A 16,847-nucleotide genomic window follows, 5' to 3' on the forward strand; every position below is an offset into this window, starting at 1 on the left:
ACAATATTTTCCTTTCCTCAATTGTACGAATACTCTGCTCGATGGATCTACATACAATAGGAATACCCAATCTATGAACATATTCTGCATCCACAAAATTGCATGTGGCTCCAGAGTCCACCAAAATGTTAATGAAGCCTTGGAATTGGGTTCCCATCCTAAACTCACTGGAATATGAACATGCGTAATGGGATATTTCCCGTTGGTGTTACCTAAATTGAAGGCCTTCGTATCAGTGGAACCTGGCAATTTGGTCTCCTAAATTTCCCGTTAATGTATTTCCCGATGACTTGGGAGGAGAGAATGGTGTCTTAACGCCCTCTTTGGGTTTCTTAGGACAATTTTTTAAGAATTGGCCTGCTTTTTCACAATATAGGCATGATCTCTAGTCCCTTCACCGTTGCCGTTCTTCAGAGGAAAGAGAGCCACGAAGACATCCTATCTACATTGGTTCAGACTCATCTATTTTATTTCTGGTTCTATTCTCCCTTCTTCCCGTATCTTACTTTCTTTTGCCTAATCTATGATCTAATCTCACCACCAAATCAATTAATTCATCACAATCCTCAGGTGGTTCCACCACCTGAGCTAATAAAAACTTTAAATCATCTTTAAAGCCTCTTGATAACAAAGAGAGATTAGCTTTTTCCTTAGGCCAACCCGACTCTGCTTTCAACCTATTGAAGGTGGTTAAGTAAGTAATTATATCTTTATTATCTTGTTTCAAGTTTAATAATTCTGTGTCTATTGACTACATAAAAGGGTGTCTTGTGAATAACTCTTATTTCCACTTTAAACTCATCATAATTATATAACATCAGATCTTTTTTCTTCACGAGAGTCATAGACCACGTGGCTGTGGTTCCCCCAGATTCAAAAGTACAAACACCACCTTTGATTGATCACTGGGGAAACAAATAGATTTGCACATACAGTGTAACTCGCACTCGTTAATAAATGTATCAAATTTAGATGGATTCCCAAAGAAATGCTCAGGTGGCAAAAACGGAACGCTTTGAGAGGTGACTACTTGCACTACCGGACTCACTGATACATCCTGAACAGAAGCTCCCTTTTCTAATTCTGACCGTTGCATCTAGGTATGCAAAAAGACACATATCAAGAATCCAGGTCCATGCAGTAGGTTCATGAATCCTGAAGAGAATCACAACCTCCTAGGCATTACAAATGTGAAAGAATGCAAAGTCAATACTTTTATTCTTCCCAGTTATATGTGTAATTAATTGTCAAATGATGTATACATCATTATGAACACTTACCTCACAATTGCCTCATTCCCCACTGACACCACAGAGCAGCAAATATGTATTATGTCCAAAGCATTCAAGGAAGGGGACCCTAAGGAACAAAAGTTAAGTTTAGTACTAATATATATAGAGTCATTTACTGGCATTTTCGGATACCAAAGTAATAAATGAACACACATGTAGTCAGAGAGAGTGAGTAATACAGACCCGCAATGGTACGAAAGAGTCATGCAGTTGAAGTATTTTTGGAGAAAGGTAGTAACATGCATTAAAATTGGAACTGTGAGTCCCATAATGCATCAGAAATGTAATAGAGTATGACAGTATCTAAAGTAACAGTGAAAAAGGACTTTCTGATGGTGACAAAGCCATGGGTGTCGCAACGCATTGGTTGGAGCCTAACATGGTTGCTGGATTCATTAAAATAATCGTTCGACAGAACTCCCTGGAGTTTAGCGCTTTTTCCTTCTTGTATGTATAATTATTGGGGAGTTGCGGTCTTGCTCCTACATGCTGCACCAGAAGACAAAGTGGTATGTATGTATATATATATTACCTACTGGCAGTCGCCAGTAGGTAGTTATAGTTAGGACCTATTTTCCATAGGAAATCCGCAACATTCTATTTGGAATAACGTTGGCGCTGACGGTGATTCGTCAAGCAGGGGCCGAGAAAAAAGGGGGGTCTCCAAACGCGTTTTCTCCATGCATTTTCCCATAGGACCTGTTGACGCAGCTACAGCCCGAACTGCTGAACGGAATTACACCAAATTTGCCAAAGAGGTAGTCCTCAGTTCAGACTCGTGCCTTTTGCTTAAATGGTGTAAATCCGTTCAGTAGTTCCTGAGAAAATTAGAGTTAAAAAGATAGATATATCTGGGCGGAGCCTAACCACACATCTCATCGTGAGATCTGATTGGCTGTCAGTACTTCATCCAAGAAGTGTTGGCTGCCATCTTGGGACCAATATACATGATAGCACCTCATTAAAAAGCATTGCAGTTAATAGAAGGTTTTAAGACTTTATTTACATTATAAATCATGTGTTGATGGTACCATACTCATTTTAGGAACTGTGGTGTGTTCTAAGGTGATTTTACCATGTGAAAAAGCCTTCTGCTGTAATATCATGAATCATGTTTGAGAGAAAACTATTTTCTCATGCTTTTCCCACAGAGGTTTGGAAGGTGATCTATAAGCTAAACTGAGAGCATATTTTCTGTAAATTCACATTATCTTTCTCAGTCATGTGAGAATGAAGTCTGATATTCTCACATGTACATCCTACAAGGGCATAGACTGTCAGTTGATTCCTTTGTGTTCTACTGCAGCTTCCCAGAGTGTTCTAACGAACAACTAGAGCGCTAACAGTCTTACTTATGACAAAAGTATGGCACACCTGAAGCCATCTTGATTGGAATAAAGTGGTAACACTTAAAACATTTAATTTACAAAGGAATAAAATGAGGGGGTTCATTTTGCTATAGAAAGTATGATCAGTGATGCAGAAAGAAAAATTAGGGCACATTTTGACTTCTCAAATCCTCTTCTATTTCATAAAAAAATTCTGACATGCAGACTGAAACATGCACTTTAAATACCAGCAGCAGACTTCCCTGGTGAGCAGTAGCTTTACTACAGTGATCTAATGAGCAACTAGAGTGCTAACATTCAGAATTTATGGCAAATGTGTGACACATCTGAATGCCTCCTTGATGGAACCAAAGTAAAAAACTGAAAGTATTTCCTACTGAGGAGACTGCAGTAAATGAGGAAATTAGGAAACTTAATAACAAATAAATCTCCCAAGAAGGCCACCAGAGACAAAAGAGTCCAAATGTAGCCCAAATATCACCCAGATGTAGCCCAAGTATAGCCCAATGACAGAATGTCCCAGAGTGTTCTAACGAACAACTAGAGCGCTAACAGTCTTACTTATGACAAAAGTATGGCACACCTGAAGCCATCTTGATTGGAATAAAGTGGTAACACTTAAAACATGTAATTTACAAAGGAACAAAATGAGAGGGTTCATTTTGCCATCGAAATTATGATTAGTGCTGCAGAAAGAAAAATTAGGGCACATTTTGACTTCTCAAATCCACTTCTATTTCATAAAATAATTCTGACATGCAGACTGAAACATGTAATTTGAATACCAGCAGCAGACTTCCCTGGTGAACAGTAGCTTTACTACAGTGATCTAATGAGCAACTAGAGTGCTAACATTCAGAATTTATGGCAAATGTGTGACACATCTGAATGCCTTCTTGATGGAACCAAAATAAAAAACTGAAAGTATTTCCTACTGAGGAGACTGCAGTAAATGAGGAAATTAGGAAACTTCATAACAAATAAATCTCCCAAGATGGCCACTAGAGTCAAAAGAGCCCAAATGTAGCCCAAATATCACCCAGATGTATCCCAAGTATAGCCCAATGACAGAATGTCCCAGAGTGTTCTTAAAAACAACTAGAGCGCTTACTGTCTTACTTATGACAAAAGTATGGCACACTTGAAGCCATCTTGATTGGAATAAACTGGTAACACTTAAAACATTTAATTTAAAAAGGAACACAATGAGAGGGTTCCTTTTGCCATAGAAATTGTGATTAGTGCTGAAGAAAGAAAAATTAGGGCACATTTTGAGTGACTTCTCAAATCCTCTTCTATTTCATTAAAAATTTCTGATATGCAGACTGAAACATGCACTTTTAATACCAGCAGCAGACTTCCGTGGTGAGCAGTAGCTTTACTACAGTGATCTAATGAGCAACTAGAGTGCTAACATTCAGAATTTATGGCAAATGTGTGACATATCTGAATACCTTCTTGATGGAATCAAAGTAAAAAACTGAAAGCATTTCCTACTGAGGAGACTGCAGTAAATGAGGAAATTCGGAAACTTCATGACAAATAAATCTCCCAAGATGGTCACCAGAGACAAAAGAGCCCAAATGTAGCACAAATATCACCCAGATATACCCCACATGTAGCCCAATGACAGAAGTGTGCAAAACACTTATTTTTTGTGTATTTGCAGTTTTGTATAGTGCAGACTTGTCAGGTATTGGAGTGCTTTACATGAGCATTGGTTACATCACACAAGATCAAATTCATTTTGGTTGTAGATATGGGGAGATTAAGTGATTTGACCAGAATCACAGAATGTTGAGCTGAAGCAGAAACTCCAACCTGGTTCCCCAGTTGCAATGTCTGCAGCTCTGGAAGTACCACATCCTCTCCCCAAGATGCAACATTTAATCAAGTGGTCAACTGGATAAAAAAACATAAAGATTACAAATAATTTAAAAGTTCTTTGTCGCTATTTGAAAACTCAGAAAATATGTCCTCATTTTAGTTTTTTAGAGCACTAAGCATAATTTTGATGCAAATAAGACCCTCTCATATATGTAATTTCTAAAGGAAATGCTCTAGGTACTACAGTTTTGATTACATCAAGATGACGTCAGGCGTTCCACACTTTTGTAATAAATATAGAATGTTAGCAATCTAGTTGTTCATTGGGATACTGTTGAGAGGCAGAGGCCAGGGGCACGGACTCTGAAAATTGAAGGCAGGTAGGAGAGTGCAGAGGCAACAATTTGACCACACTGGGCAGGCAGGAAGGGCAGTGGCAGCACAACAGACTATGGAGGGCAGTGGAAAGGGGGGCAGGGGCAACAAACCAACAATACAGGACTGGCAAGAGAGGCTGTGGCAATATAATAGACCATGGTGGGCAGAAGGAAGAGGCAGTGGTAGTACAACTATACTTGCCAACAGACCCGTTTCAGCCAGGAAACGTCTAATGTTTTTAAGCTCAAATGGGCTTTATTTGATCTGTCTCCTGTCTATAATCTCCTCTTTTTCAATGTAACTTAAAGGGGAAAATCAATACCCCAGTTTTTTTTCAAAATCTCCCTCTTACCAAGTTCAAAATGTTTGCAAGTATGGTACATTGGATCATGGTAGGCAGGAGGAATTGGGGTAGGGACATGGACTCGGATAACAGAGGTCAGGAGGAACATGGAGAGGTGCACCAAACTGACCCTACAGGGCACGCATCAGGGTTTGCAGCAGCACAATACACCACACAGGGCATGCGGGACGGGAGTGCAGCACAACAATCCATAGAAAGCCATAGGGAGGGGACAGGACCAGGCACATGGACAACAGAGAACAGGGGGAAAGAGGCAATGGTAGCTAGATGACCATAATGGACAGACAGGAGCGAAAGCTGCAGCCTAATAGACCATAAAGGGCAGGAGGGACGGATAAGGGGCATTACAATGGAACAGACAAGCCAGGAGGGAGGGAATAGGGGTCTGCACATGGAAACAGAGGGCTGGGGGCAAGGGGGCAGGGCAGGAGCAGCAAGATGACCATGGAGGTCAGGCAGGATGGGAACTAGGAACAAGACACACCATGGAGAGCAACAATGAGACTATGATGGCATACACACAGACCATGGAGGGAAGGTGGGGGGGGGTCAGGGGCAGCTAGCTGACCACACAAGGAAGGTGGGAGGGGCCATGGCAGCACAGAAGACCATGCATGGCAAGCGGGAGGGTTAGTGGCAGCACAATGGCTATGATGGGCAAGAAGGAGGGTGCAGGGGCATGCACAAAGGACCATGGAGCATAGAAGGGAGGGTCAGGACCTGGTCACAGACAAGAGAGTTCAGGGGAAGGGGCCTCACAACAGACCGCGTGGGGCAGGCAGGAGGAGCAGTTGCAGCACAACAGACCAGGGAGGGCAGAAGGGTGTGGCAGTAAAATGGACCATGGAGGACAGGAGAAAGGGGATAGGGGATAGGGGCATGGCATGTGGACAGGCAGGGTGGAGGTGGCAGGGACAGGTTCCAGTCATCTGACAATGCTAGGCAGGTGGGAGGGGAGTGGCAGCTCAACTGAACACTCAGAGTAGATAGGAGTGGCAGGTCCATGGAACATGGTGGGCAAAAAGGATGGAGCAGAGGCATGCACAAAGACATCGGAGGGCAGGGGGAAGGAGAATAGGGGCAGCAAGCTAAGCACAGAGGCTAAGCAGGAGGTCAATGATGGGCCATAGAATTGGGCAGTGGAGGGCAGGAGGAGTGGACTGGTACATCATGCTAAATGGAGGGCAGTGGCAGCACATCAGACCATGCATGGCAGGAGGGAGGAGGCTAGTCCATGGATTCAAACAACAGAGGATAGGGAGGAGGTGGATGGGGCAGCAAGCTAACTGTTCAGAGAAGGTGGGTATAAGGAACTTTATGGTTTTTAAAATGTGTGTCTGTGCGAACTACTTAAAATATGAACATGTATGCAGCATAATCTCACTGTTATTCAGGAAGAAGAGGACGTTTGTGACTGTGACTCCGGGCTCACTTGGCAGAAACACCCCCTGACCCTCCAACCCCCATCGCAAAATGTAATGCCAGTGAAAAGGGTAGGTGGACGCAGTGTTATATAGAACATAGTCCTGAGAGCACGATTGAAAATGAAAACTAGATATAGTATATGGTATAAACTATGCACCAAAAAGTGTGATATAAGATGACCGGGGCGTGAAATATAATATGCAATACATTGTGCGCAGTGACAGATTCATTGGAGAGCGCGAGATAGCACAGGCACTAGCGCGTGCTATGCGATATGCGCCTTGGAGTATAATATGCACAGGGCAGTGTTGTGTAACCTAACTAGTCTCGAAAGTTGTAATATAAAATATGTGCTGGGGAGCGTAACGTTGCATTTGCACTGTGACAAAGACATGGATCCCAGATTGTAATATGTATGGCATAGCGCTGTGCGTTATATCATAGGCATCGAGGAAGGCACGTTAGATGGGGCGATATAACCCGTGCGAAGGCTAGTGTGGCATGACATATTCACGGGGTGGTGTTGCAATGCACATGGGCTAGAGAGTGTCATAGCATACGCACCAGCTGGTGGAATCAAAAACATACGTGTGTGGCACTCGGCGGGCACTGGTGGGTGTAACACAGCATTGGGGTCAGCCAGGAGCACGCTGTGACTCTCAAGTGAGGTTCGTCTCCTTTCCAGAGAGTAAAATAAAAAGTATTACACATCCGGCAGTGGATGTGTGATTTATTAACCGTGAGGGGGGTTTCTTGCATAGTGTGGTCGAATTTTTGTCAAATCCCCTTTGAATGGCTTGGTGTGCGTGTGTATTAAATGTGCCCACCAATAGCTACCCATGTTTGTATAAATAAACGACAAGGGTGTCTACTTGGAGAGTACCCACCGGCGGGGGCCCCGGGATTAGGCACGGTAGGGCGTCAGACACGTCAGAGCTTCACTAGCGGTGTAAATACATTCCACGTGGATTCATTGTATGCATAGTCGCCTTTTAATGAATATCACGCAAATCGTCATGGTGATAGCTACATACGGTTTGTCCAGCATGTCCTAGGTGTTTCTACAAATATATATTTTTTAAAAATATTAAAAAACAAAGGCCGGCCCTGGGGGATGGGGTCCCCGGGGCCATATGTGGGCTGAAGAGGGGGGCAACGCAGCCCCCTCCTAAAGAATTAAAAATAAACAAAGGCCATGACCCGGGGGTTGGGGTCCCCTGGGCCGATTAAGGCCTTGGGAGGGCCAAATTAATTTTTTTTAACAAAAAGAGTTAGGGTGCAGGCCCTGGGGGATGGGGTTCCCAGGGCCAATAAATTAGAAAAAGAAGGGGGGCCCCACAGCCCTCCTTCTTAAAAAAATAAAATAAATAAAAGACTGGCATCGCACCGGAGGCCACGCCCCCTCCTTGCAGCACTCTGCAAACGCGCCCCCTGACCAGTTGTAAGTTGGGGAATTAATTCCCCTTCAATACTGAGGGTCCCTGAGGGCCAACTAGCCCATCAGGTATCTCCAGTATGTGCCAGGTAGCTGTGTTGCAGACAGGTGTTCTGAGGCCATGCCCCTTTTTACACCTCTATGCAACGCAGCTCTGTGGCGCTACCTGGAGGTACCCAGTGGGCTAGTTTGACTCTAGGGACCCTTAGGATTCAAGGGGACTTAATCTCTCAACTTAGAACGGCCACAGGGCGCGTTTACACAGTGGTGAAGGGTGGGGACGGGCCTGAGGTGACATGTGCAAACACACCCTGTGGCGCGTTTTAAGTTGGGGAAATAATTCCCTTTCAATCCTGAGGGACCCTGGGGGCCAACTAGCCAACCAGGTGCTTCCAGTAAGCGCCACTGCTCTGCGTTGCAGAGAGTTGGTGAAGGCCGTGCCCCTTTTTACACCTCTCTGCAATGGCACTTACTGGACGTACCTAGTGGGCTATTTTGCCCCTAGGCGCCCTAAGGATTCAAGGGGACTTAATCTCCCAACTTAAAAAACGGCCACAGGGCGTGTTTACACAGTGGGGAAGGGAGGGGACGGGGCCTGAGGTGACGTGTGCAAACACGCCCTATGGCGCGTTTTAAGTCGGGGAAATAATTCCCCTTCAATCCTGAGGGCCCCTGGGGGCTAACTAGCCCACCAGGTGCTTCCAGTAAGCGCCACTGAGCTGCGTTGCAGAGAGGTGGTCCAGGCTGTGCCACTTTTTACACCTCTCTGCAACACAGCTCTGTGGCACTTACTGGAGGTACCTAGTGGTCTAGTTGGACCCTAGGGACCCTCAGGATTCAAGGGGACTTAATCTCCCAACTTAAAACGGCCACAGGGCATGTTTACAAAGTGGGGAAGGGAGGGGATAGGGCCTGAGGTGACGTGTGCAAACACGCCCTGTGGCGCGTTTTAAGAGGTAGTTTCAATCCCCTGCCCTATTATATACTAGGGGCTTACAGAGGAGGTCATGCTAATCACAGGGGGACCCCAACGCATAGTGTTCCCTAGTGTATGTAGGTGTTTTCACTGTATTCTGAGTGTCTTTTAACATACCACTGGCTCTAGGACTGGTTAGTCAGACTCAGTTACCACCAGTATCCGTCTGAAAAAGTTGAGGGTACAGGATGATAATGCAACAAGGCTTCTTTCTGCTCTTCTGTTTGTTCTTTCTGCACGTTATCCTTCTTCCTGCACTTTTCTTCGTCTTTGAGGACTTCTGTTGCTTATTTCTGCATTTCTTTTTTTTCTTTCTATGTGTTTTTTCTTCTTTCTTCACATGTCCTATCTCTGTAGGCATAGTTAGAAATTAGCATTTAAAAAACCTTTGAAATTCACTGAAAAAAACATAGGTTTCAGGCACGTTATAGTTAGGAATTAGCATATAAAAAACCTTAGAAATTCACTGAAAAAAACATAGGTTTCAGGGGCGGTATAGTTAGCTGGACTTTTCACTCGTACAAAACCATTGAAATTCCCCCGTTATAGTTAGTTCAGCTAACTATAACTCACGCGCCTGCAATGCACTGCTGATGACGTCACATATTACATCACTCATGACATGGTCAGTGACATCACTCATGACATCACTGATGACATCTCAAATGACATCACTGATGATATCATCCTTGTGATAGAGTGGCAGACCTCCTCTCCACCTAATATAACCTTTGATACACACATTCAAAAATAGAAACTAAAATTTTCAAAACAATGGACATACCAATACCAGTTACAAAATCCTATTCAGTAATTCTAAGATCCACATACACATATGCTCTTAAACCCACAGTCCTATACAGTCACGCATACATGTACTCACTCATCATATGTACTCATACACCTATACATCCTGTTACACAACGCCACTCATCCATAGTTACTCACACACATAGTCACTCATGCTAATAAAGAATCAAACATCCATTTACTAGCATATACAGTTATACACACACCACCACACTTACTTCTACAGAAACTTACACATACTTAGTCTTTTAAACAATCACTTATAGAAACACATACTTATTTGTACAGGAACTCTTTCAATCTCTCACTCTCACATATAATCACTTATATACACCCATAGTCACATATACTAGTTTAAAACATATGTAGTTACTCATAAAGACACTATTGAGACAGTCATTCACTCACTAACACACCCATGCACACACTCATGCACCCATACAGTCCTGCACACATGCTGTCTTCAACACATACAAACAGTGAGTCACTCATTCATGCACCTATGCACTACGTAATACCCCCACCGAACCATACAGACACTCAGGACACTCATACTGATAATCAAAAAAACAACTAATAACCTATATAGACACTCATGTAACTACTCACCAACCCATGCAGTCACTTATACACAAAGTGAGAGACTGATACAGATATTTACATATTTCAACATTACTCACTAAGCCATGTATTCACCAAGATACACTTTCAGTCAGTTATACAATCAATTTTTCAAAAAAATCATCCATTTAGACACTTATATACCCATTTATTCTTCCATCGACCTTGAGATATACATATATAAAACATATGTAATTTTCAGAAAAACACACATTCACTGCATGATGTCATCAGTGATGTCATCAGTGATGTCATTTGAGATGTCATCAGTGATGTCATGAGTGATGTCACTGACCATGTCATGAGTGATGTAATATGTGACGTCATCAGCAGTGCATTGCGGGCGTGCAAGTTATAGTTAGCTGAACTAACTATAACGGGGGAATTTCAATGGTTTTGTACGAGTGAAAAGTCTAGCTAACTATAACTCCCCTGAAACCTATGTTTTTTTCAGTGAATTTCTAAGGTTTTTTAAATGCTAATTCCTAACTATAACGTGCCTGAAACCTATGGTTTTTTCAGTGAAAATATATATATGTATATATTTACATAGGAAAAGCATTTTTTGATTTACTAATAACTTTGGCGTCGTTTGACGAATCATCGCGGAATTCTCCCAAACAAACGTCTATCCAGGTCAGCTCCTATCCTGAAAGTTTGGGGGTGATCTCAGCGCGGCCCCCCGTGTGAACGCAATGGGTGCCCGGCTCTCAGCGCAGCCCCCGTGTGAATTCGATGGGTGCATGGCTTTCAGCACAGCCCCCCCATGTAAACGCGATGGGTGCGCGGCTTTCAGTGCGGTCCCCATTGTGAACGCGATGGGTGTGCGGTTCTTGAAGGCACAGTAGATGCGTGACTCCAAGCAACAACAACAAAATATTTTTTCCAAAAACTAAATTATAGGTTGGGTTATTAGGTGGCTCTAAAAAGAGCCGTTGTGTTTATTGGGAGAATTTTATAGCTACATGTAAGTTCCGATGCAGAGCCTTAGGTTATTGAGAAGGACTCTGTTTCCCTTATCTGTGAAATGTACACCATCACTCCTGTAGATGCCATCCATATCAAAATGCAGATTGTTGTTGTATATGGAGCACATTCTATGGTCTCTGAGATAAGCAGAAACAGCTTTACTTACATTTTTTCTAGCTTTCTCAATTTGTGGACATAATTGATTGGACCACTTCCATTTCTGTCTTTCGCATATGTTAGAGTATACAAAGACAGTTTGGAGAAAAAGCAACATCAATTCTGCAAAGGTGTCCTTCATTAGCATTTCCAGCCCTACCCCAGTCAATGCACCTAGGTCATTGCCTCCACAGTGGACAATCATGAGGTCAGGGGGTTAGAGATGTAAAAAGGTTTTAACCAAAGGCATCAATTTGTGCCACTTTAATCCTCTTGTGCCAATCCATTAAATGTCCACATTTTACAAAGCTAGATCTTTGTCAATACCTCTGTGTTCAGCATACCTTTTGCACCAGAAATCATAGCTGTGTCCCACAATCCACACTCTAAGCATCTTGAAGGGAAGTCTGGATGCACTGAAAAGATGTCTGTAGCTGAAGTAGGCAGTTGGTAGAATGAGAGGTATCTAAAATGGTGGACAAGATGCAGTTTTAAAAAAAGAAGAGAAATGATTGGTTGGGGGTCACTTTTTGAGTTTGTTGCTGAACCTGCCACACAGCCTACCTGCTCTCTGTGCCGCGCTGTCCCTGCACCAACGAAGGACGCCCACACCTGCACACCACAGCGTCTCCCTGCCGCCGCCGTATCTTCCACCTACACGGCCGCTGTGCGCAGGGAGACTACTGCTCCCAGCAACCCTCGCGGGACGAACCCGCCCACGTAATCAGAGCGCGCTTGAAGGCGCATAAAGCCAGCGGGAGCCCCGGCAGAGCGGGGGTCACTTTTTGAGTTTGTTGCTGAACTTGCCACACAGCCTACCTGCTCTCTGTGCCGCGCTGTCCCTGCACCAACGAAGGACGCCCACACCTGCACACCACAGCGTCTCCCTGCCGCCGCCGTATCTTCCACCTACACGGCCGCTGTGCGCAGGGAGACTACTGCTCCCAGCAACCCTCGCGGGACGAACCCGCCCACGTAATCAGAGCGCGCTTGAAGGCGCATAAAGCCAGCGGGAGCCCCCGCGACGCGGGATCGCGCGCGGGTCGGCGCCGGGCTAAGCCCGGGCAAAGGGCGGGCCCTCTGAGGCCCTCAGAGGTCAACAGTGGTCGGGCGGGCCATCCATCTAAGCTGACTTATCAGGGATTACCAGGTGAGAGAAACGGGAAATGTCTATCAGTGGGAAGTGCCTTGCAAATCAAACTGGCAAATCGGTAATGATACATCCCATCATACCTCCATCATTAGAAAGCATGCTGGATAATGCCTTCAATATGGTCGCAAATGAAATCGCGAGTACCGAGAGACGGATGTCATTGGGGCTCCTACGTACACACTCTGAGCCCGGGGACCCCAGCACAGAACACACCTTACCTCTATCCCCAACTGTGATAGTTACTAAGCCCAACACGTTTCATCCACCTTCTATCACCCCCGAGGAGGAAGGTGACACTATTATCCTTGATTCTCAGCTTGATGTTACTGAATATGTCCCTATCTCCCAGGCATCCTCGAAAACTAAACCCACTGGAGGGACAAGGAAAAAAGGCCCCACAAAACAGTCAACTAATAAAAGGAAACCAGCCACATGCAATAAGGATCAACCGACACCACAGAGCATGTGGACTAGAGGGAAACAAAAAACAATAGAGGGTAGTAACGCCAGGACTGAACAAGCACACTTGGCTGAAGGACCACTGAACACTACCCCCCCCAGAGATGGCACAAACTGTACTTGTACACAGACTGATCCAGTTAGTGAAAGTTTCACACTTAACAAGTCAAATGTTAATTTTATGGAAACCATCGTGGACACCATTTTTAAACAGTTAGAATCTCAAATGATCAAACAGTTTAATAATATTTTTAAAAGACTAGATCGTATTGAAACCATGATCAAAAATGAAGACGCAAAAAGGAAGGGGGCTATTAGTCTTGACTTAACAAGGGGTGAGCGCTTTATTAAAGACCTAGAAGCTGCAAATAGGGGCACCTTGATTGAAAGACAAAATGCTTCCAACAAAACGACCACCCCTAGTACCATACCTAGATGTGTTAACAAAGCTACAGAATCAACACCCCATATTAGTCAGGTCAGTAACACGCCACTTTGTTATCTATAGGGAGGAAGGCACCTACTACCACTGGATTAGATAAGGGCCACACAACTACTATCAGGCCAACAACGCATTTAGGGCCTGTCCTTCATCTGCCCCCCGACGCCTGCCCCTATGTAATAATCCTGGCAGGCGTACCACAGTTAAGGGAGGGGCAGAGCGAGTCATGGATGCAACTAAACAACAAATGCACAGACTGGCTATGTAAACATAAAGGAGTAGGCCCTAACATCATGAGAGAAATTTTGACCACTAGACGGGTGAGTTGGGTTGGGCCATCACCCAAGAATATAGAAGGGGACTGTATTGTTACCAATTTCAGAAATCCCTCTACAGTCAAATTTATCCTTGGTAGTACTAACATGCGTTTCCCCCTTCCCAGTGACATAATTTCTTTGCCATTGGGCTATTTTTATAGACCGCATCATAGATTACCTAGCCCTACTTTATCACCTCTTCCCTTACACAATAGGTATAGTGCATTGTCTGACCTGGGTACTCTGGACTGACCACCAATTATCTCCTTTGACCCATTGAGTAGAAGTCAATCCAATATACTTGACCCAGCAGGGGATCTATCTCTGGATCCAACTAAAAAGACTGCTAATGCTGCTAAGGCGGTTAAGGATAAGAATTATGTCTCCCCCTTGGTAACATCTATCAATAACTTGACAATCCTGAGCTGGAATATAGCAGGTTTAAACACTAAAGTAATAAACGGGGATTGGGTGGACTGGGTGTCTAAAATTGACATCCTGATGTTTCAGGAAACCTGGTGCACCACTCCTTTGTTTTTTGATGGATACCGCTGTTTCGACCAAACCGCACTAATTCCTGCGTTAGGCAGACCAAGCGGGGGACTATCCATATGGGTTATAATAGGCGCAGATATTAAAATTGAACCATTGGTAACACATGACAGGAACTTCCAGGCACTGTTTTACATCAGTAGCGTTAGAATTTGTTTAATAAATTTTTACAATAATGATTTTAAAACACATCCCAATATGAATTTTATCAGGTTGTTTAATTTTATTGATGATATTTTAGAAGGACAAAAATTCGGCAAATTTGATGGGATATGTGTAGGAGGAGATTTTAACGCACACATTCACCGACAAATCCCTCCTTGCAAAAGAGGCAAAGAATTATCTAACCATTTGGCCACAAGGGACTTAATTAATGTTATGGAAAAGGTCAATATCATGGAAAATAACTGTCCCGTGGCCACCTATGTCGGGCATGGGAGTGCATCCACAATCGATTATGTATTCATGACCTCCGCACTTGTGGACCTTTTATTAGAGGCCAAAGTAGTTAGGTCTGTACACAGTGACCATCACCCGATTCTATCCACTCTGAAACTCTCCCATAAGAGGGTGAACCGGATAGAAATAGGGGCAAAAAACCTAGTCGCATCAACAGACAAACTCAGGGTGGTCTGGAAGGGGATTGACAACAAGGGGGTGTTAGCCCGAGTCATCAAATCCGAACCCAGATTAGTACTCACCTGTCTATCCTTCGAGTGTCCTGATCACGCGATCATAGAAGCATTCATGGAGCTGTGTAGGACCATAAAAAAGGAGATATCTAAGCCAGTTAAAAACAACTCTGATATTAATCCTAGATGGTTCGACAACTCCTGCTCTAGAGCAAATAGAGATTTGAGAGCTGCTCTAAAAGCCGATCCACCCAATCAAACATTGGTGAGGTCCCTGAGGATCAGTTACAAATGCACCTTAAAAAGACGATCTGAAGAGCTACTAAAAACTCATTGGGAATCACTCGTACGTACCGCAGCAACAAAGGATGTTGCTGGGTTTTGGAAAGAGGTTAAAAACCTGAAAACATTTGGTTCCAATATTACCCCCATAACTTGTAGTATATCAGGGGATGTATGGGTTAAGCACTTCACTAATATCTATATGGCTTCGACTCCTCCCACTGAAAACCGCCAACATTTTAAGTTTCCGAATATTTTAATAACAGAAGTGGAGGATGCAATTTTTCAGAGCGCAGGAAACAAGGCGCCAGGGCCTGATGGAGTATCCATCGATTTAATAAAATCTGAGCCCGACCTATGGTCCCCATTACTGTGTAATGTTTTTAATAACCTGTCCATTACCTCATTGCCCGATACCTGGTCAAACAGCACAATCGTCCCTATTTTTAAAAAAGGCGATAGACTCGACCCTGGCTGTTATCGCCCAATATCACTGATTGATAATACACTGAAGATTTTGGGCAGGGTCATTTTTAACAAGATCAGCACTTGGGCCGAGGAAAATAAAATTTTACACCCTTGCCAGTTAGGCTTTAGAAATAACGTAGGGACGGTTGAGCAGTGCTTGAACCTAAACCTAGTTTTAGATAAATATATCATAGCAAAAAAATCCCCACTTTACCTAGGTTTTATGGACTTAAGCTCCGCTTTCGATTTTGTCAACCGATCCCGTCTATGGACAGCTTTGCTGAGCTATGGTTTAGATGAATCTCTGGTCCAATTTTTGGCTTACCTACACAGAGATTTAAAGGCCCGTGTTCGCATCAACAATGATGGTGAGGTTTCGGACGAGATTTTAATTGGTAGGGGTGTAAGACAGGGTTGCGTCCTGGCTCCCCTACTTTTTATTTTATATATAAATGAATTAAGTTCATCACTAGATAAACTAACCACTGACGTCCCGCTCGTCAATGGCAATTCTTTACCTGTACTTCTTTATGCCGACGATGCGGTAATCATAGGCCGTACACCTAATGCACTTCGCGCTTTAATTTCAGGCTTTGTTTCTTTTATGGCCGACCTCGACTTATGTACAAATTTTAAAAAATCTTATATAATGTCTTGTGGGCCAAAGAGACATAAAATTCGACATATAATGGCAGGGAATAATATCCTAGACAGCACTTGCACTTTCCCTTATTTGGGCTTGCTGTTCTCTGATTTTGGATCCTGGCAACCACATGTTGCCAGAGGGAGGAACAAATTGGGTAAAGCCATTAATTCTTTAATCACTTTACGCCAACCAAGGCACGCCGAGGTCACCTCATCACTACTACAAATCTATAAAACCCAGTGCGTCCCTACAGGAACCTATGGCGCCGAGGTGTGGGGATACTCGAGTTGCACC

This window comes from Triturus cristatus, chromosome 3_1 (assembly GCF_964204655.1).
Source record: "Triturus cristatus chromosome 3_1, aTriCri1.1, whole genome shotgun sequence".
NCBI classification, from domain to species: domain Eukaryota; kingdom Metazoa; phylum Chordata; class Amphibia; order Caudata; family Salamandridae; genus Triturus; species Triturus cristatus.